Source organism: Arachis ipaensis, chromosome B8 (assembly GCF_059453495.1).
Source record: "Arachis ipaensis isolate K30076 ecotype BB chromosome B8, ASM5945349v1, whole genome shotgun sequence".
Classification (NCBI taxonomy): domain Eukaryota; kingdom Viridiplantae; phylum Streptophyta; class Magnoliopsida; order Fabales; family Fabaceae; genus Arachis; species Arachis ipaensis.
In genome coordinates, this window is record NC_142443.1 from 86,458,989 (window position 1) to 86,470,050 (window position 11,062).

Sequence of the window (11,062 nt, forward strand, 5' to 3'; positions counted from 1 at the left end):
TCCTTTTCACAACTCCACACAACTAACCACAAGTGCACTGGGTCGTCCAAGTAATAAACCTTACGTGAATAAGGGTCGATCCTACGGAGATTGTCAGCTTGAAGCAAGCTATGGTCATCTTGTAAATCTCAGTCAGGAAGATTCAAATTGTTATAAGGTTTTGATAATTAGAATATAAATAAAATATAAAATAACATAGAAATACTTATGTAATTCATTGGTGAGAATTTCAGATAAGCGTATGGAGATGCTTTACTCCTTCTGAATCTCTGCTTTCCTACTGCTTTCATTCAATCATTCATACTCCTTTCCATGGCAAGCTTTATGTTGGGGGATCACCGTTGTCAATGGCTACCGTCCGTCCTCTCAGTGAAAATGGTCCAAGTGCACTGTCACCGCATGGCTAATCATCTGTCAGTTCTCGATCATGTTGGAATAGGATACATTGATCCTTTTGCATCTGTCACTACGCCCAACACTCACGAGTTTGAAGCTCGTCACAGTCATCCCATCCCAGATCCTACTCGGAATACCACAGACAAGGTTTAGACTTTTCGGATCTCAAGAATGCTGCCAATTGATTCTAGCTTATACCACGAAGACTCCGATCTTTCGGAATGGAGGCTAAGAGATACACGCTCAAGCTATTGGAGAAAGAACGGAAGTGGTTGTCAGGCACGCGTTCATAGGTGAGACTGATGATGAGTGTCACGGATCATCACATTCATCAGGTTGAAGTGCGAGTGAATATCTTGGAATAAGAATAGGCTTGAATTGAATAGAAAAACAATAGTACTTCGCATTAATTCATGAGGAACAGCAGAGCTCCACACCTTAATCTATGAGGTGTAGAAACTCCACCATTGAAAATACATAAGTGATAATGGTCCAGGCATGGCCGTGTGGCCAGCCCCCTAAACATGATCAATGATCAAAAGATACAAAGATAGTCTCAAAAATGATCAAAAGATGTGAAATAAATCACTAAAAGTAGTTTTTATACTAAACTAGTAGCTGGGGTTAGAAAAAATAAGTAAATGATGCAGAAATCCACTTTCTGGGTCCACTTGGTGTGTGCTTGGGATGAGCATTGAGCTTTACACGTGTAGAGACTTCTCTTGGAGTTAAACGCCAGGTTGCAGCCTGTTTCTGGCGTTTAACTTCAGAATAGGGCAGGAAGTTAGCGTTTGAACGCCAGTTTGCGTCGTCAAAACTCGGGAAAAGTATGGACTATTATATATTTCTGGAAAGCCCTGAATGTCTACTTTCCAACGCAATTGAGAGCGCGCCAATTAGATTTCTTTAGCTCCAAGAAATCCACTTCGAGTGCAGGGAGGTCAGAATCCAACAGCATCTGCAGTCCTTTTTCAGCCTCTGAATCAGATTTTTGCTCAGGTCCCTCAATTTCAGCCAGAAAATACCTGAAATCACAAAAAAATACACAAACTCATAGTAAAGTCCAGAAATGTGAATTTCGGATAAAAACTAATAAAAACATAGTATAAACTAATTAAATTATACTAAAAATTACCTAAAAATAATGCCAAAAAGCGTATAAATTATCCGCTCATCACAACACCAAACTTAAATTGTTGCTTGTCCCCAAGCAACTGAAAATCAAATAGGATAAAAAGAAGAGAATATACTATAAATTCCAAAATATCAATGAAACTTAGCTCTAATTAGATGGGCGGGACTAGTAGCTTTTTGCCTCTGAACAGTTTTGGCATCTCACTTTATCCTTTGAAGTTCAGAATGATTGGCATCTATAGAAACTCAGAATTTAGATAGTGTTATTGATTCTACTAGTTCAGTATGCTGATACTTGAACACAACTACTTTATGAGCCTTGGCCGTGGCCCTAAGTACTTTGTTTTCCAGTATTACCACCGGATACATAAATGCCACAGACACATAACTGGGTGAACCTTTTCAGATTGTGACTCAGCTTTGCTAGAGTCCCCAATTAGAGGTGTCCAAGGTTCTTAAGCACACTCTTTTTGCTTTGGATCATGACTTTAACCGCTCAGTCTCAAGCTTTTCACTTGACACCTTCACGCCACAAGCACATGGTTAGGGACAGCTTGGTTTAGCCGCTTAAGCCAGGATTTTATTCCTTTGGGACTCCTATCCATTAATGCTGAAAGCCTTGGATCCTTTTTACCCTTGCCTTTTAGTTTAAATGGTTACTGGCTTTTTGCTCTTGCCTTTTGGTTTAAAGAGCTCTTGGCTTTTTCTGCTTGCTTTTTCTTTGTCTTTCTTTTTTTCTTTTATTTTCACCATTTTTTTTCGCAAGCTTTTGCTTTTTCACTGCTTTTTCTTGCTTCAAGAATCAATTTTATGATTTTTTAGATTATCAATTAACATTTCTCCTTTTTCATCATTCTTTCAAGAGCCAACAATTTTAACATTCATAAACAACAAATTCAAAAGATATATGCACTGTTCAATCATTCATTCAGAAAACAAAAAGTATTGTCACCACATCAAAATAATTAAACTAATTTCAAGGATGAATTTGAAATCATGTACTTCTTGTTATTTTGTGATTAAAAACATTTTTCATTTAAGAGAGGTGAGGGATTCATAGGACATTCATAGCTTTAAGACATAGACACTTAGACACTAGTGATCATGTAGTAAAGACACAAACAAAAATAAAACATCAAGTTCAAAATCGAAAATAGAAAAATAAATAGATAAGGAGATTAAGGAACGGGTCCACCTTAGTGAGGGTGGCATCTTCCTCCACTTGAAGAACCAATGGTGCTCTTGAGCTCCTCTATATCTCTTCCTTACCTTTGTTGCTCCTCCCTCATAGCTCTTTGATCTTCTCTAATTTCATGGAGGAGGATGGAATGCTCTTGGTGCTCCACCCTTAGTTGTCCCATGTTGGAACTTAATTCTCCTAGGGAGGTGTTAATTTGCTCCCAATAGTTTTGTGGAGGAAAGTGCATCCCTTGAGGCATCTCAGGGATTTTATGATGAGGAATTTCCTTATGCTCTTTTTGAGGTCTATGAGTGGGCTCTCTTGTTTGCTCCATCCTCTTTTTAGTGATGGGCTTGTCCTCTTCAATGAGGATGTCTCCCTCTATGACAATTCCAGCCAAATTTCAGAGGTGACAAATGAGGTGAGGAAAGGCTAACCTTGCCAAAGTGGAGGACTTGTCAGTCACCTTGTAGAGTTCTTGAGGTATAATCTCATGAACTTCCACCTCCTCCCCAATCATGATACTATGGATCATGATGGCCCAATCCACAGTTACTTCGGATCGGTTGCTAGTAGGAATGATAGAGCGTTGGATGAACTCCAACAATCCTCTAGCCACAGGCTTAAGGTCATGCTTTCTTAATTGAACCGGCTTGCCTCTTGAGTCAATTTTCCATTGAGCTCCTTCCTCATATATGTCCATGAAGACTTGGTCCAACCTTTGATCAAAGTTGACCCTTCTAGTGTAGGGGCATGCGTTTTCTTGCATTATTGGCAAGTTGAACGCCAACCTTACATTTTCTGGACTGAAATCTAAGTATTTCCCCCGAACCATTGTAAGCCAATTCTTTGGATTTAGGTTCATACATTGATAATGGTTTTTAGTGATCCATGCGTTTGCATAGAACTCTTGAACTATTAAGATTCCGACTTGTTGAATAGGATTGGAGAGAACTTTCCATCCTCTTCTTCTAATCTCGTGTCGGATCTCCGGATACTCACTCCTTTTGAGCTTGAAAGGGACCTCAGGGATCACCTTCTTCTTGGCCACAACTTCATAGAAGTGGTCTTGATGGACCTTTGAGATGAATCTTTCCATCTTCCATGACTCAGAGGTGGAAGCAATTGCCTTCCCTTTCCTCTTTCTTGAGGTATCTCTAGCCTTAGGTGCCATTAATGGTTATGGAAAAACAAAAAGCAATGCTTTTACCACACCAAACATAAAAGGTTTGCTCGTCCTCGAGCAAAAGAAGAAAGAATGAAGGAGATGAAGAAGAAAATGGAGGAGATAGAGGGAGAGGGTGAATTTGGCCAAGGGGGTATAAGGTGTTTGTGATATGTGAAATTGAAGAAGGGATGAGGGGTATATATAAGAGTGGGGGGAGTTAGGTTTCGTGTATTAGGGTTGGGTTTGGGAGGGAAAGGATTTTGAATTTGGAGGTAGGTAGGGCTTTTGGGGAAGAGTGGATGGATGTGATTGGTGAAGGGTATTTGGGGAAGAGTGTTATGAAAAGGTGTGAGGAAGAGAGAGAGTGAGTTGAGGTAGGTGGGGATCCTGTGGATCCACAGATCATGAGGGGCCAAGGACTTACCATCCCTGCTCCATTTAGGCATGTAAACACCCTTAGAGTGCAATCCTGGCATTTAACGCTAGACTGCTGCTTGTTTCTGGCGTTAAACACCAACTTTTCTCCCTTTATTGGCGTTTAACGCCAAGTTGGTGCTTGTTTCTGGCGTTAAATGCCAGACTGTAGGTTGTTTCTGGCGTTTAATGCCAGCTTGATGCTTTTTTCTGGCGTTAAACGCCAGTCTGATGCTTCTTACTGGCGTTTAAACGCCAGTAAGCTCTTCCTCCAGGATGAAAATATGTTTTTAAGGCTGTTTTTCATTTTGTTTTTGATTTTTCAGTAGTTTTTGTGACTTCAATGATCAATAACCTAAAAAAAACATAAAATAACAATGGAAAATAAATAGATATAATTAAATAACATTGGGTTGCCTCCCAATAAGCACTTCTTTAATGTCAATAGCTTGACAATGAGCTCTCATGGAGCCTCACAGATAATCAGAGCAGGGTTGGGGCCTCTCAACACCAAACTTAGAGTTTGGTTGTGGCCTCCCAACACCAAACTTAGAGTTTGAATGTGGGGGTTTTGTTTGACTCTGTATTGAGAGAAGCTTTTCATGCTTTCTCTCCATGGTTACAGAAGGAGAACCTTGAGTCTTGAATACAAGGTAGTCCTCATTCAACTTAAGAACCAACTCTCCTCTGTCAACGTCAATCACAGCTTTTGCTGTGGCTAGGAAGGGTCTGCCAAGGATGATGGATTCATCCTCATCCTTCCCAGTGTCTAGGATTATGAAATCAGCAGGGGTGTAAAGGCCTTCAACCTTCACTAGCACGTCCTCTACTAGTCCATAAGCCTATTTCATTTATTTGTCGGCCATCTCTAGTGAGATTCTTGCAGCTTGTACCTCAAAGATTCCCAGTTTCTCCATTACAGAGAGTGGCATGAGGTTTATCCCTGACCCCAGGTCACATAGAGCCTTCTCAAAGGTCATGGTGCCTATGGTACAAGGTATGAAAAATTTTTCGGGATCCGGTTTCTTTTGAGGTAATGTCTGCCTCATTAATGCATTCAGTTCATTGGTGAACAAGGGGGGTTCATCCTCCCAAGTCTCAGTACCAAATAACTTAGCATTCAGCTTCATGATTGCTCCCAGATATTTAGCAACTTGCTCTTCAATGATGTTTTCATCCTCTTCAGAGGAAGAATATTCATCAGAGCTTATGAATGGCAGAAGGAAGTTCAATGGAATCTCTATAGTCTCTGTATCAGCCTCAGATTCTTTTGGTTCCTCAAAGGGAAACTCCTTTCTATCCAAAGGATGTCCCATGAGGCTTTTCTCACTGGGACTGATGTCCTCCTCACTCTCTCCAGGTTTGGCCATGTTGGTCATGGTTATGGCCTTGCACTCTCTCGGGATTTTCTTCTGTATAGATTGGGAGAGTACTGGGAGGAGTTTCAGTAATCTTACTCAGCTGACCCATCTCTGCCTCCAAATTTCTAATGGAGGAACTTGTTTCATTCATAAAACTTAGTATGGTCTTGGATAGATCAGAGACTATGGTTGCCAGGCCAGAGTGGCTCTGTTCAGAATTCTCTGTCTGTTCCTGAGAAGATGATGGAAAGGGCTTGCTATTGCTAAACCTATTTCTTCCACCATTATTGTTGAAGCCTTGTTGAGGCTTCTGTTGATCCTTCCATGAGAGATTAGGATGATTTCTCCATGAAGGATTATAGGTGTATCCATAGGGTTCTCCCATGTAATTCACCTCTGCCATTGCAGGATTCTCAAGATCATAAGCTTCTTCTTCAGAAGATGCTTCTTTAGTACTGTTGGATGTAGCTTGTAATCCATTCAGACTCTGAGAAATCATATTGACTTGCTGAGTCAATATTTTGTTCTAAGCCAATATGGCAATCAAAGTGTCAATTTCAAGAACTCCCTTCTTCTGAGGCGTCCCATTGTTCACAGGATTCCTTTCAGAAGTGTACATGAATTGGTTATTTGCAACCATTTCAATGAGTTCCTGAGCTTCTGTAGGGGTTTTCAGATGAAGAGATCCTCCTGCAGAATGGTCCAATGACATTTTTGACAACTCAGACAAATCATCATAGAATATACATATGATGCTCCATTCTGGAAGCATGTCAGTAGGAAACCTTTTGATCAATTGCTTATATCTTTCCCAAGTTTCATAGAGGGACTCACCTTCCTTCTGTCTGAAGGTTTGGATTTCCACTCTAAGCTTGCTCATCTTTTGAGGTGGTAAGAATTTGGCCAGGAAAGCACTGACCAGCTTTTCCCAAGAGTTCAAGCTTTCCTTAGGTTGTGAATCCAACCATGTTCTAGCTCTGTCTCTTACAGCAAAAGGAAAAAACATAAGCCTGTAGACCTCGGGATCAACTCCATTGGTCATGACAGTGTATTTTCAGGTTTGTGTATTTTTCTGTGAGTTTGTGTATTTTTCTGTGATTTCAGGTATTTTCTGGCTGAAATTGAGGGACTTGAGCAAAAATCAGATTCAGAGGTTGAAGAAGGACTGCTGATGCTGTTGGATTCTGACCTCCCTGCACTCAAAATGGATTTTCTGGAGCTACAGAACTCAAAATGGCGCGCTTCCAATTGCATTGGAAAGTAGACATCCAGGGCTTTCCAGCAATATATAATAGTCTATACTTTGCCCAAGTTTAGACGACGCAAACTGGCGTTCAACTCTAGCTCTCTGCCCAATTCTGGCGTTCAGCGCCAGAAACAAGCTGCAAAGTGGAGTTCAACGCCCAAACTGGCACAAAAGCTGGCGTTCAACTCCAAGAATGACCTCTCCACGTGTAGACTTCAAGCTCAGCCCAAGCACATACAAAGTGGGCCCCGGAAGTGGATTTATGCATCAATTACTTACTTCTGTAAACCCTAGTAGCTAGTTTATTATAAATAGGACATTTTACTATTATATTTGATATCTTTGGATTGTATTTTGATCCTGTGATCACGTTTTGGGGGCTGGCCATTCGGCCATGCCTGGACCTATCACTTATGTATTTTCAACGGTAGAGTTTCTGCACTCCATAGATTAAGGTGTGGAGCTCTGCTGTTCCTCAAAGATTAATGCAAAGTACTACTGTTTTCTATTCAATTCATCTTATTTCGCTTCTAAGATATTCATTCGCACTTCAACCTGAATGTGATGAACGTGACAATCATCATCATTCCCTATGAACGCGTGCCTGACAACCACTTCCGTTCTACATTAGATTGAATGAGTATCTCTTAGATCTCTTAATCGGAATCTTCGTGGTGTAAGCTAGAATGATGGCGGCATTCAAGAGAATCCGGAAAGTCTAAACCTTGTCTGTGGTATTCCGAGTAGGATTCAATGATTGAATGACTGTGACGGGCTTCAAACTCGCGAGTGCTGGGCGTAGTGACAGACACAAAAGGAGGGTGAATCCTATTCCAGCATGATCGGGAACCTCAGATGATTAGCCGTGCCGTGACAGGGCATCTTGGACCATTTTCACAAGAGGAGGGGATGTAGCCACTGACAACGGTGATGCCCTTGCATAAAGCCAGCCATGGAAAGGAGTAAGACTGATTGGATGAAGACAGCAGGAAAGCGAAGGTTCAGAGGAACGAATGCATCTCCATACGCTTATCTGAAATTCTCACCAATGATTTACATAAGTATTTCTATCCTTCTTTTATTACTTATTTTCGAAAACCCCATTACTATTTTATATCTGCCTGACTGAGATTTACAAGGTGACCATAGCTTGCTTCATACCAACAATCTCCGTGGGATTCGACCCTTACTCACGTAAGGTATTACTTGGACGACCCAGTGCACTTGCTGGTTAGTTATGCGAAGTTGTGAAGATCAATTTCGAACAACAATTCACAACCTGAGTAACAATTTCGCATACCAAGTTTTTGGCGCCGTTGCCGGGGATTGTTCGAGTTTGGACAACTGACGGGTCATCTTGTTGCTCAGATTAGGTAATTTTCTTTTTGTTTTCTTTTCAAAAATTTTTCAAAAATCTTTCAAAATTTTCTCCTTTGTTTTCGAAAAATTTTTAAAATAAAAATGTTTTCAAAAATTTTATAATTTTATTCAAAATTTTTAAGAATGAATTCTAGTGTTTCATGAAGCATGTGAAGCTTGGCTGGCTGTAAAGCCATGTCTAAATTCATCTGGACTAAGGGCTCCAATTTGTTATCAAGAGCAAGCTAGTTGGTGCTAATCCACCTACTGCTGTTCATGATCTACCTGTTACATGCTAAAGCTTGGCTGGCTATTAAGCCATGCCTGACCCTTTGATTGGAGCTTTAGACTAAGAAGCATAAGATTCCTGGAATTCATATTAAAAATTTTGGAATCCTTATTTTTCTTTTTCAAAATGATTTTCGAAAAAAAAAATTAAAGAAAATACAAAAAAAAATCATAAAATCATAAAAAACAAAAATATTTTTTGTGTTTCTTGTTTGAGTCTTGAGTCATGTTATAAGTTTGGTGTCAATTGCATATTCATCTTGCATTTTTCGAAAATTTCATGCATTCATAGTGTTCTTCATGATCTTCAAGTTGTTCTTGGTAAGTCTTCTTGTTTGAACTTTGCATTTGCATGTTTTGTCTCTTTTCTTGTTTTTCATATGCATTCTTGAATTCTTAGTGTCTAAGCATTAAAGATTTCTAAGTTTGGTGTCTTGCATGTTTTCTTTGCATTAAAAATTTTCAAAAATGTGTTCTTGATCTTCATCATGATCTTCATAGTGTTCTTGGTAATTTTCATGCATTGCATCATTTTTCTTGTTTTTCTCTCTCATCACAAAAATTCAAAAATAAAAAAAAAATATCTTTCCCTCTTTTCTCTCTTAAAATTTCGAAAATTAGATTTGACTTTTTCAAAAATTTTTAAAATCTAGTTGTTTTTATGAGTCAAATCAAATTTTCAATTAAAAAAAATCTTATCTTTTTCAAAATCTTTTTCAAAAATCAAATCTTTTTTTTTTCAAATTTTTTTAGTTATTTTTGAAAATTTCAAAAATATTTTTCTTAATTTTACATCATATTTTCGAAAATAACATCATCAATTAATGTTTTGATTCAAAAATTTCAAGTTTGTTACTTACTTGTTAAGAAAGATTCAAACTTTGAGTGCTAGAATCATATCTTGTGATTTCTTGTGAATCAAGTCATTAATTGTGATTTTAAAAATCAAATCTTTTTCAAAAATAATTTCTATCATATCTTTTCAAAAATATCTTCTTATCTTAACTTTTTCAAAAATTTGATTTCAAAATATCTTTTCTAACTTCCTAACTTCTTATCTTTTCAAAATTGATTTTCAAATTTGTTTCAACTAACTAACTAACTTTTTGTTTGTTTCTTATCTTTTTCAAAACCACCTAACTAACACTCTCTCTCCAATTTTCGAAAATATCTCCCTCTTTTTCAAAAATTTCTTTTTTAATTAACTAATTATTTTAATTTTTGATTTTAATTTTCGAAAATTACTAACTTTTTTTCAAAAACTATTTTCAAAAATCACTAACCCTTTTTCAAAAATAATTTTCGAAAATCCTCTCCCTCTCTCATCTTATTCTATTTATTTATTCATCTACCAACATCTCTTCCTCACATCACTCACCAAATTCGAACCCCCTCTTCTATCTGTGTTCGAATTTTTCTTCTTCTCTTCTTCTACTAACAATAAGGAACCTCTTTACTGTGACATAGAGGATTCCTCTTCTTTTCTTTTTCTCTTCTCTTTCTTATGAGCAGGGACAAAGAAAAAGGCATTCTTGTTGAAGCTGATCCAAAACCTGAAAGGACTCTGAAGAGAAAACTAAGAGAAGCTAAATTACAACAATCCAGAGACAACCTTATTGAAAATTTCGAACAAGTAAAGGAGATGGCAGCCGAACCCAACAACAATAATGCAAGGAGAATGCTTGGTGACTTTACTGCACCAAATTCCAATTTACATGGAAGAAGCATCTCCATCCCTACCATTGGAGCAAACAATTTTGAGCTAAAACCTCAGCTAGTTTCTCTGATGCAACAGAACTGCAAGTTTCATGGACTTCCATCTGAAGATCCTTTTCAGTTCTTAACTGAATTCTTGCAGATCTGTGATACTGTTAAGACTAATAGAGTAGATCCTGAAGTCTACAGGCTCATGCTTTTCCCTTTTGCTGTAAGAGACAGAGCTAGAGTGTGGTTGGACTCTCAACCTAAAGATAGCCTGAATTCTTGGGATAAGATGGTCACGGCTTTCTTAGCAAAGTTCTTTCCTCCTCAAAAGCTGAGCAAGCTTAGAGTGGATGTTCAGACCTTCAAACAGAAAGAAGGAGAATCCCTCTATGAAGCTTGGGAAAGATACAAGCAGCTGACCAAAAAGTGTCCTTCTGACATGCTTTCAGAATGGACCATCCTGGATATATTCTATGATGGTTTATCTGAGCCATCAAAGATGTCATTGGATACTTCTGAAGGTGGATCCATTCACCTAAAGAAAACGCCTGCAGAAGCTTAAGAACTCATTGACATGGTTGCTAATAACCAGTTCATGTACACTTCTGAGAGGAATCTTGTGAATAATGGGACACCTATAAAGAAGGGAGTTCTTGAAATTGATACTCTGAATGCCATATTGGCTCAGAACAAAATATTAACTCAGCAAGTCAATATGATTTCTCAGAGTCTGAATGGAATACAAGCTGCATCCAACAGTACTCAAGAGGCTTCTTATGAAGAAGAAGCTTATGATCCTGAAAACCCTGCAA

At 38.5% G+C, this 11,062-nt stretch overlaps 1 non-coding gene across 1 annotated transcript; it reads right to left on the reverse strand.

Annotated features, from left to right (window-relative positions):
- Window positions 1–10,587: 10,587 nt before the first annotated feature.
- On the reverse strand, window positions 10,588–10,695 carry LOC148548704 (small nucleolar RNA R71). The gene has a single exon (XR_015898416.1). It is a non-coding gene; the product is annotated as a small nucleolar RNA R71 (small nucleolar RNA).
- Between the last annotated feature and the right edge of the window lie 367 nt (window positions 10,696–11,062).